Raw genomic sequence first — 16,272 nt, 5'->3', positions numbered from 1 at the left:
GGCACATGCGTAGCTGGAAAATAATGAGGACAACGATTCATTCATATTTACAAAAGCTAGATCGATGAAATGCACCTTATTAGTACGGTCAAAGGATAAGTCAAACAACGTGGAAGGCACGGATCAAGCGAGCGAGATGCAAATTTTCCATTTCATGATTTGCTACATTGTTAGAAAATCATAAATAAGATTATGATATCCTATACCTTGGGATAATTGTAGATGATTTCGATTAGCATAGGCGTAAAGCTCTGAAAACATTTATTGCGTAAGGGTTTTATAAATATTCCTCTCGGCATAATGAAACAAGACGATAATTGTATTTGTGAAATACTCTGTTTTGATATAAAAACTCTGTTTCAACTTCATTTCTTGTTGTGTGTTCCAATGTGTGAATAATCATTTCGTGAAATCTTTATAATGTTGCCTGCTTCTCGTAGGAGGGCCCCCTTGAGACAGTAAGGATGTTGTTTATTTACAGTCAGTATTTCCGCATAGATTTCCTTTAGAAATTGTCGATTCATTCAAGCATTCAAGTTTTCATTTTTAGATATAGATTTGAAATTGTTTTATTAATCATTTTATTGATCAGGAAAGGAGAGATCTCAGATGCATATGGATAGAGCTTGATTCAAAATAGCAGTAGGAATTTAAATTTTATATTCCAGTAGTTTTTAATCACAATTTTCATAGAAATAGATTTATGAGTACGATTTGAAGAGTGATTTTATTTAAGTACAAGTGTGGGTTATGATTCTTATTCAAGCAAGTATGATTTCCATTTGAATGTAATTTTCAAGAGTGAATTTCATTTGAGAAATTGTGTTTGATTTTCATTATAACAGGTGTGATTTTACTTTAAGCAAGTTTGAGAGTGATTTTAATTCAAACAAGTGTGAATGTGATCTTATGAAGCAAGTTTGAAGTTTCTTTTAAGTAGGATGAAATTTTTATTTAAGAAAAGGGAGAAAAATTGATTTCATTTGATATAAGCAATTTGTTTACTTATATAGCCATGGAGAAACATGTGCATCTTGATAACTCAAATTGATTTAGGCATTTAATAAGTGAAAAACACTTCTAACACATATAGTGCATATACATTTCATCAATTTACTAGCCTTGGTTGATAAATTTATGTAAGTAATTTAACATAAATTAAATTATTAAACATTTTGGCATCGTTGTTGGGGAAGTGTATATAAGAGTCTTTTTTTTTTTTTTCCTTTAAAAAGAAAGAAAGAAAGATATACATAGAGAAAGAGATTCTAGAGGTAGATTTGTAGGTAGAGGTAGAAGTTTGATTCCAACATCATCACTCACCCCATCACGACCTCGTAGTGCCACACCATCCACCCAAACTCATATTCCATCTACTGCAGGCAAACACAAACTTCCTGAGGTACTTAGATCTGAAATCCAACCTATAGATTCACCAACTTCATCAACTGAATTTGTAATAAAAGAAGGGGGTCCTACATCACCAACAGAAGGAGTAATTTTTCTATCTTCAACTAGAGAGAAACTTCTGGGACAAGAGCTAGAAATCCCTAGTGAAGAATAAGAGGAAGAAACTTATTTTAACTTTCCATTGATAGAAGAACTAGAAAATGAACTAGAAAATCCAATTTTGAACCCTACATTAGCTCTCGAAGAATCTACAATGGCTAGAGAGGGGGAAGGAGAGGTACATAATGTGAATGGTGAACAACCTAGGAGTGGAGGAGGAAGAGGTGGAGGAAGATGAAGAGGAGGTGGTAGAGGAGATCCAAAACCTTTTGGATTTCCCATCCTCGATGAGGATACCATAACCACAATGAAAAATATCTCACCCTCGATCCTTCCAAATTTTCATGGATTAAGGAGTGAACATCTTGAAACATTTCTCTTTGAATTTGAAGTCTTGTGTAGATCTTATGGCTAATTGCTTGACACTCAAAAGTTGAAACTGTTTCCAGAAACTCTTAAGGATGCAACATTAAAATGGTTCAGGGGATTAGAAACACATTCTATAAGAACATGGGAACAAATGAAAACTATATTCTTAGAGAGATATAAGGATTACTGTATGCCCCATAATCTTAAGGATGAAGTCTTCAAAATGATGAAAATCTTGAAGATTTCATTGAAAGATTTGCTTATAATGTTAAAAGGGCTAAAATGCATAATCTAGATGAAGAAAATTTGAAAGCTCTCTTATTAAAATCCATCATAGATGAGTGGATTGATCTTCTCAATTTGATGGGTAAGGAAACTATTTCTTAGTTAAAATTTGGAGATATTTGTGAGTTATGCATACACATTTCAAGAGGTAAAGCAAGAACTAGGAAAATTCCAAGAGACCCTATAATGTCTAGGATTAATAAATTTGCAGTTGGGTCAGTAAGTAGGGTTGAATTAGGCAATTTGATTAACATTTTTAAAACAAATATTTTTGGGAGTCTTAGTGAACAAATAGATACCCTTAAAGTACAAAACAAGCAAAATGATGCAAATGCTGCATTATCTATCTTTTGTCAAAAATTTAGAAATAAGCATGCTTTGAGAATGCCCTCTTGACTTAAAAAGTGTAGAAATATGTGTTATATGTGCAAAAAATCATGATACAAAGGAATGTCCTTCAATACCAGGTCTTAAAGTTGTTGTTGACACCTAATCCTTGTGATTGGGTAGATATATGTAAATAAATAAATGAGAAATATGAACATTCATCAGGAGATGAATTGAATAGTCTCTCCCTCATGTATATAATAACCTATCTGATGGAATAGAACATACGAATAAGTTTTTGATTAATGGAGTTACTGCCTGGCCTGACAGTTGTCTATCAAGAGGAAGCAATACCAAATCAAGTAGAAACCCTATGTTTTATTGCTAAGATACCATGGCAAAATTCACAACCAAATATGACCCAAGGTTTTAACACTCAAACATTTTCACAACCATCATAAAGCAATTGGACTGCACCCATGCCTTGGCAATCTTGGCCTCAACCTTAGGCACAAGGATGGAAAAATCCTTATGGAAAGCATCCTCAATATCAACAACAATACCCTGTTTTTCCACCACAATATTTTCCTCAACCCATTCAACCAACTCAACCTTAGAATCCAAATCCACAACTTTCATTACCATTTCCTCAAAGACCAAATCAACTGCCCGCTCAACCACTTCCAGACCCAAATAATAATAAAACTTCACAACTTGTTTACAATGTGGAAGGACAAAATTTCCAAACCTACATGATAACTCCATTAGATCTAAATAATGTCCAACTTAGATATGGTAGACTATTGGAAAAGAAGTCACCATCAGTTGTTATTCAAGAATATGAAAAAGAAAATCTCTCCGAGGAAGAGAAATATTTTCATCAAGAAGAAAAATCTCAAAAACATACCACCCCTGCACATTCTGATGATATCCAAATAAACTCAACTTTCATCATAGAACAATCTTCAATTTATGTTCAAACACCACCTTTTCCTGAAAGATTGAAAATTGATAAAGGGGTAGAAAAAAAGATTATGTTGCCTAATTATGATATGATAAATGAACTGAAGAATGTTTGTATAAAAAATCCCTTGTTACAAGATATCAAATAAATACCAACATTTGCAAATACAATTAGGGAGTTAAGTATTAAAAGGCTAGGAAGAAAAAGGAAAGAAGTCAAAATAATTCAATTAGTTGGAAAAATGTTAGGTATTGTGATGGGAAAAAAAAATAATTCAGAAATATCTTGATCCAAGATGTCCCACTGTGAAAACACAGATCAATGGTATCAAAATTCCAAATACATTGATTGATTTAGGAGCAGCTATAAACATCATAAGTAAACAAACTATGAATCAGTTGAAACTTCCTAATATTCAATATACACCAACATTATTGTAATTAACAGATAGATTTATTATTAAACATGATGGTGTGTTAGAAGATATATTTGTATCCTTAGATTCTTGGGAATATCTTGTTTCCATTATGATCTTCACACCCAAAAATAATTTAGGAGGATATCCATTGATTCGAGGAAGACGTTGGTTAGCTACAACCGATGCTTTTATAAGTTGTAGATATGGTGATATGTTTATTTCTTATGGAATTTCAACAAAGAAATTCACATTATATCCTCCTGCAAAAACAACAATAGAGGTAGAAAGTGAAGAATGGATAGATGATGATATTGATATACGACCAATATTTGTTACTTCACAAATAGATGAAGAAGATCAGATTTTGAATTTAATAGAAAATAATGAATCTTCCTCATATTGTGAACCTAATCAAAGTTTTCAAGAACAATGTAATATTGAATATTTATCATCTTGTCAATTGTCTTTACATTCTATGGAAAAATTTGGCAATTCTTTAATAGAAATCTTTCCAGAAAAACTTTGAACATCAATAATAATCTGGAAGAATTTCAAAAGAAAGAATTAATAAAAATGTTACAAGAACATTCCTCTGCTTATGCATGGGAATACACTAACATGAAAGGAATTGATCCCAATACTTGTATACATCATATCTATATTGAAGAAAATTCCAAACCAATCCGACAACCTCAGAGAAGAATGAATCCAAATTTAAGAGAGATTATTAAAGAGGAACTACAAAAACTGTTGAATGTGAATTTAATTTATCCAATGTTAGATAGCCAATGGGTTTAACCATTGGTAATTGTTCTTAAAAATAATGGAAAATGGTGAGTATGAATTGACTATAGGGAATTGAATAAAGCTACTTTAAAAGATCATTTTCCACTTTCTTTTATAGATCAAGTTTTAGATACACTGGTAGGAAAGAAATATTTTTCATTCTTGGATGGTTTTAGTGGATATAACTAGATCCAAGTGGCTCCAGAAGATCAATATAAAACCACTTTTACCTGTCTATGGGGAACCTATGCCCACCAAGTACTTCCTTTTTGGTTATGTAATGCACCTGCAACATTCCAAAGGGAAATTTTAGGCTTTTTCTCTGATCTAATTCATGATTGTGCAGAAGTTTATATGGATGATTTTAATGTCTATGGAAATTCTTTTGAATAAGCTCTTAAAAATTTGGAAAAAATTCTCATTAGATTAAAGGAAGCAAATCTCTCATTGAGTCATGAAAAATGTTTTATGATGTTTACCGAGGGAATTATTTTAGGACACCATATTTTAGGAAATGGAATTAGAGTGGATACATCTAAAGTAGAAGTTATTTCTAAATTATCAATTCCAACTTGTCAAAGAGATGTTAGAAATTTTCTTGGTTTTATTGGCTATTACAGAAGATTCATAGAAAATTTTACAAAATATTGTGAATTCATTTGGAATTTTGATTGCCAAAAAGCTTTTGAAACATTGAAAGAAAAGATATGTGAAGCACCCATTCTAAGAGGACCAAATTGGAAACTGCCTTTTCACATTTCCACTGATGCCTCTGACACAACTTTAGGAGTTGTATTATGAAAAAAAGTTTTTAATTCCTTATGCCATTTACTACACTAGTAAAAATTTGACTCCTGCATAGCTAAATTACACTGTAACTTAAAATGAGTTTTTAGATGTTGTCCATGCCATCAATAAATTCAGACATTATATCACTGGTTATGAAACCTTCATACATGCAAATCATTATGAAATTAGATATTTAATGAATAAACCAATCACTAATGGAAAAATTACAAAATGGTTATTGTTGTTACAAGAATTCAATATTACTATTTTGGATAGATCTGGAAAACAAAATACAATTGCTGATTTTCTATCTAGGATTCAAAATGATAATAATGATGTTCCTGTAGAAGATAATTTTCCTGATGAATATCTTTTTGCAGTATCTATTAAATCTCCTTGGTTTGTAGATATTGCTAATTACTGGGCTACATGGAAGTTATCACCATATTTGTCTCCTCGAGAGAAAAGAAAGGTTATTCAAACTAGCGCATCCTATTCATGGATAGATGAAGAATTGAACAAAACAAGACCTGATTTAATCATTCAAAGATCTGTTAGAGAAGATGAAGTACAAGATATATTGAAGGCTTTTCATAATGAGCCATGTGGAGAAAATTTCACAAATAAAAGAACTGCTTATAAAGTCTTTGCCTTAGGATATTATTGGCCTTCCCTTTTTAAGGATGCCAAGGAATATGTTAAGAGATGTGACAGTTTTTAGAGAATGGGAAAACCTGTTCCTTCAGATGAAATGCCTTTACAACCTCAGGTACTTATTGAACCCTTTGAAAAATGGGCTTTAGATTTTGTTGGTCCAATCAATCCACCATCAAGACAAAAAATGTATATTCTTGTTTGTACAGATTATGTCACAAAATGGGTAGAAGCTAAAGCACTTTCTTCTGCTACTAAAAATGTTGTAGTTTCATTTCTTTTTGAGGATATTTTCACTTGTTTTGGTGTCCCAAGGGAAATTGTGACAGATCAAGGCACTCAATTTACATCCATGATGCTACACAGATAATGGAGGAATACAAAATCAAACATAGAAGGTCAACTCCATACCATCCACAAGCCAACAGACAAGTTGAATATACCAACAAAGTAATTGAAGCAATTCTTACCAAAATTGTGCATTTGCATAGAAGGGATTGGGTAGAAAAGCTTCCAGAAGCTTTGCGGGCATATTGTACCACACGGATAAATACAACTGGCCACACTCCTTGTGAGCTTGTTTATGGAAAACCAATCCTATTTCTATTGAGTTCCTGGTAAAGACTTTTAAAACAATATCCAAATTGGGTATGATTTATCAGAAGCCCAAAGACAAAGCATAGAACAATTGAATGAACTTGATGAGATGTGACAAGATTATATTCAAAGAACTAATATAGTCCAACAACATAGATCTAGGTGGCATGATAATTTTATCAAAGAAAGGAAATTTCATCTTGCTAATTGGGCATTGATTTTTGATTCGAAATTTAAATATATTCAAGGAAAATTTCAAACTCATTAGCTTGGTCCATATGAGATTGAAACTATCTTTGGTAATGGAACAGTTAGAATCAAAACTATTGACAAAGAGAAGGTGACCTTCCTTGTAAATGGTCATAGATTACGAGTATATCATAAACCATTAACAAAGGAAGAATTCATAAAGGATCTGCAAGACAATTTTGATTTAAAACTAGTTAAGGAATACTCTTCTTCCTCTCCATGTTAGTATTTTATTTTTCTGACATACACACATACACACACATAAACATGAAAACCAACATTGTTTGCATGTTTATACAGAAAATCCAAGTTGAAAACCAAGAATTCTTGGCAACTTAGATTTTCTTTTCCCTATTCTAGTCCCAATTTATTTTTATTCCTCTTTTTCTGTTTTGAAATAATATAGCTATGAAATTGTCAACAATTTGTAGCTCTAACAAAATTTTGCAGCTGGACTGACAGATTATGACCAGAGCAAATGGAAATTACGGTAAATGCAAAATTTCAATGAAGATTGCGGCTGAAGCAACTTGACAACCTGTAGAAGATAAGTCAAAGCAGTAAGACAAATGAACAAAGGTATATCAATATTGAGTTATATAATAAAGGTAAAAAAATGAATTATGAAATTAAATGATGGATAATCGTTGTTACTTCGATGCCGATTAATGATTACCCTTAAATGATTCGACACAACTTTGATTCTAACGAAAATATCAATGTCTTGTCGACTGAGGCAGAATTTTAATCCTGATATCATTCAAAAATCACATCACTTCTTCGCTCATCATTCCTCTGCATGTTGAACGCCTCCATCTTATTTAACCCGTTCTAGTGCCGAGACTAACTTCGCTTAAAACTCTGTTTTCCTGAGTCGTCTCATGCTCAAATTTCTTCCCATTCCATGAACTTGTCAAAAAGAGAGATTGTGCGTAAAACTTCCTCTGCCATGGGAGTCATTGTGAGGTTAGAGCCAGATGGAATTAGGTTTGTGGAGGGTTACCCACATGTCAAACAAATGTTGCAGCAAGCTCAATGGTTGAAATTTGATGACCATGAAAAGGAGGTAAAAAGATATTTTGCTAGGGAATATTACGACATTGAAGCAAAAATCGGGGACATAAAGCTGGTATTGACAAAATAATTCATAGCAGAAGCCACATAATTTCCAAGAGTTGGAGAAAGTTCGTTTAAGAACAGAAAAATTGAAGAAAGAGAATGGAGGGTTTTTCTAAAAAATCCAGGTATGGAAATTTCTGAATTTAAAAAGAGAATTCCAGTTACAGCTTCGAAAAATAAATGGAGAAACCTACTGTTGATCATCCAAAAGTGTATAACTCGTGAAGGAAGATTTGGCAATATGTTCTTTTATCATGTGAGATAAATGATGAATTTTCTAGATGGAAATGAAATTAACCTACCGTATTTTCTGCTTCAAAGTTTAAGAAAAATGGCTAAAAGCATTCAAAGGAAAATTAAATCTATAGATAGAGCTTTATATTTCCATGGTTTAGTGAAAATCTGGATTGAGGCGTACCTAAGAAACACTAAAGACGATTGGGAAGATTTCCTAGTTAGGAATCATTTCAAGGAAGTAGAAATAGAAGAGCCCGATGATAAAACAAAGAAAAGTAGAAGGAAGCTGACCATAAAATAGAATTCACAGGAACAACACCCAGAAGATGAAACTCCTCTTGCAGATATGCCAGTAAAATTTAAGAAGAAAAATGTTGGAAGAACATAAGCTAACACTCAAGAAGAAAATTCATCTAAAGAGAAAACAAAGCATAACAAGTTTAAGGAGCAGTGCCTTACTACTAAGCCATCATCTTTGTAAGGAGTGAAAGGCTCAATAAATAAATGCATGAACAACCTCGATAGTCCCCAAAATTTGTTGATTTAGAAAAGGAAACTACAATTCCATCACCAATTTCATCACAAATTTCTAATGCAGTAAGGAAAACTCCAGAAATTGATCCAATACAGCAGGATATCTACGACTATATGGAATCCTTGGAAAGGAAAGCTACAAGCAAAGTCATTGCATCATCTTCAACTCAAGGTGAAAATGAAGCACTTAATTCAAATATTTCAAGGGACTTTTAGGTTCAAGAAACCCTCAAACAAGAAATTTATGAGTTAGAAGTATTGAATATACATTTAAAATAGGAAAATGAAGCAGTGAAGGCACAAAATGAAATCCACAGAACCCAGAATGACAATATACTATTACACCTTGGTATGTGGCACAAGAAAAATAAGAAATTGAATGCTCAGAACAAATTTATTAAGAGGAATATTATGGGCTTGAAACACAAAATTCTGATGAAGAAGCCAAGGATGACAATCACTACTAAGGAATCAAGGAGAAGTAATTTGGATGTCCTTGCTCAAGTATTTGAGGTAGTTCAATAACAAAAAAGGCTTGCAAATTTTGAAATTTTGCATGAGGACATGCAATGTCTTCTGTGTGGGGGAATGTTGAACCCCATAATTGCTTCTTTTTGACACTCCTTTTTCCACCTTAATTCTTCCTTTTTGACCTTCATAAGTTACAATATGGGTATCAATTTGCAAGGTTGAGGCATAAAAAGTATATAATCATCATATATTTCATAAGTGTCATTTTTCTTTATTATTTGACTTAATATCTACCGAATCTACCGAATTACAGTGATTTTGCAGCTGATAAAACTTTTTGCAGCTAGATCCACGGTTCGATAGGTTGCAGAGCTCCATTTGAGAAACAAGGCACAAGGGTAGCTGGAAAATAATGAGGTTAACAATTCGTTCCTATTTTCAAAAGTTGTATCAATGAAAAAGGCACCTTATCAATCTGGTCAAAGGATAAGTCAAAACAACATGGAACGCACAGATCAAGCGAGTGAGATGCAAATTTTCCATTTCATGATTTGATACGTTGTTAGAAAATCATAAATAGGATTACGATATATTATCTCTTAGGATAATTATAGTTGATGTTGATTAGCATAGGCGTAAAGTGCTCGGGATGGGATACCCCATGGACAATTTTGGGGCTAAAAGCCCATGTTTGGATCGAATTTTGTAATAAAATTGTAAAGTATCCACATTTTGTGGTCACGGAGTACGAAGGTGTCATGAGTCATAAAGGGTTGTCCGCCCTTATTTGTAAAGTAAAGGCGGCTGTAAAAGATCTACCCATGGTTCGCAGACCATGGTATTGTATAAAAAGAGCTAAGTAAGTAAGCTCTAAGTAGTTTTTTAAAAGTTTGGAGAGTTAGTCATAGCTTTGAAGTAAGAAGTCTATGTTTCAGGTCATAGCGTAGGTAGAGGCTCTGCAGCTTAGTGCGCAGAGGCCTAGGATAGAAGTCCGCAACAGAGTGCACGGACCCCTGCAGCTATGTGCACAGGGCGGATAGAGTCTATAATCATCTAAAGATATCAATAAAGAGAAGCATTCTACTAATTCTGTGTCTTTGTTCCTGTTAATGCATCTTGAAATGTTACGTACAAATTTCATTATAATGCTTATATGATGTGCGAATGTATGTAATTACATTGGCTAACTGAACACAAGTAAGAACATCTATTTTCACGGTGCTAACTATGATTGTTCAATAAGATAAGTAAGACACTCAAACTAGTTGGGGAATCTGCACAGTACGCTGCCCTAGTAGCAAGAAAGTACCTGAGCCGCAGGGTAGGGCCGCGCGAAGGTCAATCGTACCTTTTCGCGGAGGTACAGAAGGCCGGAATAAAGGGCTAGTCTGGCAAGCCCTAGAACTAAGTGACCTGTGCGGAATCAGGAATAGAAGGAATAAACTGACATCATGACCATCTCAGGGTGTAGAAACTTAGTTCCAACATCCCCCCATACTGCTTCGGGTGAGACTTTGGTCCACGCTCCGCGGGCTAATGCCGAAAGGGCCAATAATGTAGGGATTTGTTTGGCTAACTGACGCTGAACCTGGGTCAAACCCCTCCAAGGCAAAAAATGGTTCCGTTTCCAGGACCAGAATCTGCATAAGAGATGTATGATGTCATATCACTGGTATCCAACTAAGAAAGATATTGGATACTAGTTGGATAGGGAGATCCATGAATTCACGGCACCAGAGAACAGAAATTCACGACTGACAAAGGAATAGTGGCTGGACAGGTACCTATATACAGAGATCCACGAGATCTTCTTTTGTTCCTTTCCGGTTGAGTTAAATGAGTGGATCTCGAAGCTAGAAGATAGCCAAGGAAGGTGGAGACTTGACGGTCCTATTGTTTGGACCCCGGAGCTAGTATAGAGATTGGAAGCATCTGAGGATAAGATCGCCCACACTGTTGATCATTGGCTTGATCGCGTCATAGGAGGATTAATTCGTGGTCGACACCTCAATTAGCTACAACAAGGCAGAGCGATGCTTTTTAAAAGGTCTACGAGGTAAGTACTTGAAATATTTGAATACCTGGATTAAAATGTTATTGTGAGAAAAACGGGTTATGAAGCTACCTTGATGTTTGGAGCTACGCGAAGTGGAAAAACTTACAGGAATGAAGGAAGAAAGGGTCCTAAATATAGTCCATTGATTTCACCTCCGCGAGGTGACAAAGAGGGAATAATGCAGGCTTCTCCGTGAAGTGCTATTCAGTTAATAAGACAAGGATTCCTGTGACTTCCACCTCCACCCACACCACCCCCAACTTCACCACCATCACCTGTGACTTCACCCGTACCACCTTCGCCTCCACTGCAGTTCAGTATGGCAAATTCAATGAAGCTGCCTTTGTTCAAAGGCTTGGGAAATGAGGACCTGAACCAATTCTGGTTCGTCATGAAAGTTTTATGGGAATCTCAGGGTGTTATAGATGATCACATGAAGAAGGCAACATTGGTTAGTGCTCTGCAGGATTGCGCGCTAACCTGGTACATCAAGTACTCTAATGATAACCCAAATGCTGGAGTGGCAGACATCTAGACCACACTAAACAAAGAATTAAGTAGGCCTAAATATGAGGCACAGTCGATTGTGGGGTTCAAGATCGCGATGCAACCAGGTGAGACCCCTTGGGAACTAGATCAGAGGTTGAAGTGTAAAACCTGTGAAGCTAATACAAACTTAACAGAAGGACAACACTGCGAATGGTTCGTGGCTTCACTCCTGCCACAGTTAAGGGTTGCGTTGTCACAACAGAATATAACGACATAGGCAGAGGCCTTGGAGATTGCAATGAGACTGCATGAAACACCGATGCAAGATCTGAATCTGGGGGTTCAGCAGATCCATGCGCAGTTGAAAAATGTTTGCCTCGAGATGCAAAGTTTGAAGTAGGACATAACAGTTCAACCAGAAGTGCGTAAAGAGGTATGGTGCCTGAAATGAAAGGGTCGGGGGCATGACAAAGACAATTGCGCGGTCTTTGCAAACTATATTGCAGGAGGAGGACTGATGCCTTTGAGGCCGGAACCTCAGACATGACCAAGTGCGGGGCTTGCATTGTGGTGTGCTATATGTCAGGTAGCAGGAAAACATGCCACATATAACTGTCATTTGCTGTAGAAGTTTGTACAAACATCGCAACAACTATTCTGCAACTTCTATAGGTTAGTAGGGCATGATAAACACAACTGTAGAAGATATGAATTGATGATGGATAGAACACCCACGTATAGGGTATAGGCAGAAATGTGACCCCCTGAACAGAGCGCGAGGATGGCGCAGATAGGGTTTCAAGGGCGCGGATGAAGCTGAGGCAGAGGAGGACTTGGCAGAGGTCGGAGACAGTTGATCTGCTACAATTGCGGAGGACCAGGACACTATACCCGCGATATCACTAACCCAACACATCTGTCATGAAAATATTGCACTCTGTTTGATCATGAAACAGAAGACTGTCCTACGCTGATAGCAAGGGTACTTGACAAGGGGGTGTTACCACCTCAACCGACTCAGAACTTGTAGATGATGAGGTTTGAACCATGCGAAGCAGATCCGAACTTGAATATAGTGCTCTGAAGTGGAATCACAACAGGAGATGACAAGGGGAAACAACCTGAAGATAATACATGGGTTCGAAAAGCTCTAGTGAAGGAGGCTGAATTCGATTTGGAGCATGCACATGACACATTCATGGAAGCAAAGAAGAGATTCGCTGAGGCCTCCACCTCAAGGAGCAAGGATAAGCCTGATTAGGAGATGGACCCTTCTATGCTTACAACCTTCCTGGAGGCCTGCATGAAGTTATTGCGTGATAGCAAGGCTGTGAAGGCGTTACAAGAGCTCATAAATAGATGTGCCAAAACAATCCGGGTGAACCGCACGAAGTACGAAAGATTGGTAAGCATAAAACAAGGACAGGACGAGAGATGAGACTGATCGCATAAATAGGAGAGTATGAAATGGATTAGGTTATTTTGGACTTTGGGTCAAACGCGAACATCCTACCGAAGCAGACTTGGGAGCGGATGGGGAGACCCGCGCTGTAGTGGTCTCCGATTTAGCTAAGGATGGCGAACCAACAAAATATCATCCCCATGGGGCGACTGCAAGGGGTGACTGTAGATATTGAAGGTGCGAGCATGCTGGTTGACTTTGAAGTAATAGAAATTGTGGATGATAGCAACCCCTATCCTGTGCTCCTTGGCATTGATTGGGCTACTGATATGAACGGGGTAATCAATCTAAAGAAGCGAAAGATGATATTTGAGAAGAAATCGCTCCGCGTAATAGTACCCCTAGATCATGCTGAGGGATCGCGTTATACTGAACCAAACCATGATTATGAGAGTGATGACGATCTAGACTGTATCTATAAGATAACAACACAAGACCAAGATTGGGTGAATCCAACAATGGATGGACGAATTACATGGGATCGTGAGAGTTCCTGCACCTCAGACTCTGATGAAGAATTAGAGTGCTGGTAGAATTGGTTACATGAAGTAACTACACTGAGTTGCAACATGATGACCCGGTCGCTGCGCTGTGTATCTTCTGAGGTAAGAAATCTGCCCACTTATGATGGCTTGAATGATGTAGATATATTTTCAGATGCATTTGAGAGGGAGGTACCAGAAAAGCATCGCTTCTAGGCGTTGGGCTGGGAGCTATGCGCTACGCCCGCAAGATGGTGGGGTATGCACAAGGGAAGCTTTGATGATTGGCACGAATGTAGGAGGATGATGAGAACACGCTTTGGGAAGTCGAAGGTATGAATAACAGACAAATATGATGGGCAAGATGATCCGCGCGCATACTTAGCCAAATGGGCTCAGGCTTATGGAGAGAAGCCCCAACCTGAATGGGTGCACTTGTTCTGTCACACCCTGGATGTCGTCCCGATGAACTGGTACGTAGAAACAGAGCTTTGCCATGGTACAGGTGAATGGGATATTCTACGCGAAGGATTCATAATGACATTCAGCTTTGAAGACGGGTTTGATTGTATTGACGAGGTGCTACAAGAGGTGAAAGCAACAATATTTAGGATACCGTAGGATCCTTTGGACCTGATTCAGCCTGATTGGGCTACTCAGCTGAGTCATGTGCTGGAATGCTATAACGTAACCACTGAAGAAGAGGATGAGGATTCGTGAAAGATTAACATCCCTAAAACAGAGGTTCACCGCGAGGTTGAAGGACCGCAGATTGAGAATCCTGATATAACCACGCTACTGAAAACGAAATAGGTAAACATTGGTACGGAGGTAGAGCCCAAATTCGTGAAGATTGGATATTACTGGGACGACGTGACAGTGGATAAGGTCACTGAATTTCTCCGTGAATACCAGGATTTATTCCCTACCAAGTTCATAGATCTAAAGGGATAATTAGAGACCTAGGTGTTATGAAGATCACGTTGAAGCCCGACATGAGGCCGGTTAAGCAAAGACCTTACCGTCTCAATCCGAAGTATAAGGAGAAGGTCCGCTTAGAGCTAGACAAGATTCTCGTGGCAGGCATTATTGAGCCTGTGGAAGAATCTAACTGGGTAAGCCCAATGGTGGTACAGGAAAAGAAGCAGAAGGATGAAATAAGGATATGCATGGATCTTAGAAAATTGAGTGATGCTTGCGTACATGATCCTTTTTTGACTTCGTTCACTGATGAAGTGTTGGACAATGTAGGTGGCCAGGAAGCATATTCCTTCACTGATGGGTTTTTTGGGTACCACCAGATCAAAATCACGCCTGAGGATAGGAGCAAGACGACCTTTGCGACTGAGTGAGGGTGTTTTCAGTACACTGTAATGCCATTCAGATTAAAGCATGCACCTGGGATTTTCTCACACGTAGTTGTTGCGGTGTTCAAGGAATTTATTCATAAGTTCTTAGAAGTATACTTTTATGACTGGACTGTGTTTTGGTTGGTGAAATCCATGTCACTACTTTACGCCTGATGCTAAATACTTGTCGAAGATACCAGATCGCACTCAATCTGAATAAGTATCTGTTTTGTGTTCCTTTTGGGACCCTGCTAGTTCATGTGGTTTGTAGACAGGGATCGATTGTAGATCCTGTGAAGATCGTAGTGATACTAAACTTGGAAGTGCTGAGGAGTGTGAAACAGCTGCGCGCTACCTTAGGACATACAGATATTACAAAAAGTTTATCAAAGGATATGCTCAGATCACCGCACCTATGGAGAAGTTGTTGAAGAAGGATGTCAAATTCTGTTGGAACAAGGACTGTAAGAAGAGCTTGGATGTATTGAAAGAAAAGATTGTCACCGCACCGATTTTAGTCTTCTCGGATTAGAAGAAGGATTTTCATGTACATGTCGACGCGTCATGTATGGCACTGGAGGAGACTTGGATGATCCTATCATATTTGCAAGCAGAAGGTTATCCTAGGCAGAGAAGAACTATTCCACCACCGAGCGGAAGGGTTAGCTATCGTATATGCACTCTAGAAGTTTAGACACTACTTGTTGGGTGGCCATTTTAAGATGTATACAGATCACTCCGCGTTGAAATACCTGGTCAATAAGCCTGTGTTGGGGGGGAGAATCTGCAGGTGGTTGTTATTGTTCCAGGAGTATGATTTTGAAGTTACTGTGAAGCCTAGATGACTAAATGTGAGGCGAGACCATTTGTCGCGCCTCAAAACAGGGGAAGAGCCCACTAATTTGGAGGAGGGATTGCCTGACGCGCAAATATTTGTAGTGTGCATCATGGATAGTCATTTTGAGGATATAATACACTTCCTAACGACAGGAACTGCCCTGGAAGGATACACCATCCAACAGAAGAAGGAGTTAGTGGTGCATGCGATGGATTTTTCTGTCATTGCTGGGAAACTGTACAAAATGGGGTCTGATGAGATATTGTGGCGATATGTATCAGAGTTTGA

This window comes from Pinus tabuliformis, chromosome Q (genome assembly GCF_031772625.1).
Source record: "Pinus tabuliformis cultivar Carrire ecotype Pingquan chromosome Q, CPIR1, whole genome shotgun sequence".
Lineage (NCBI taxonomy): Eukaryota > Viridiplantae > Streptophyta > Pinopsida > Pinales > Pinaceae > Pinus > Pinus tabuliformis.
This window is presented reverse-complemented; position numbering follows the sequence as displayed.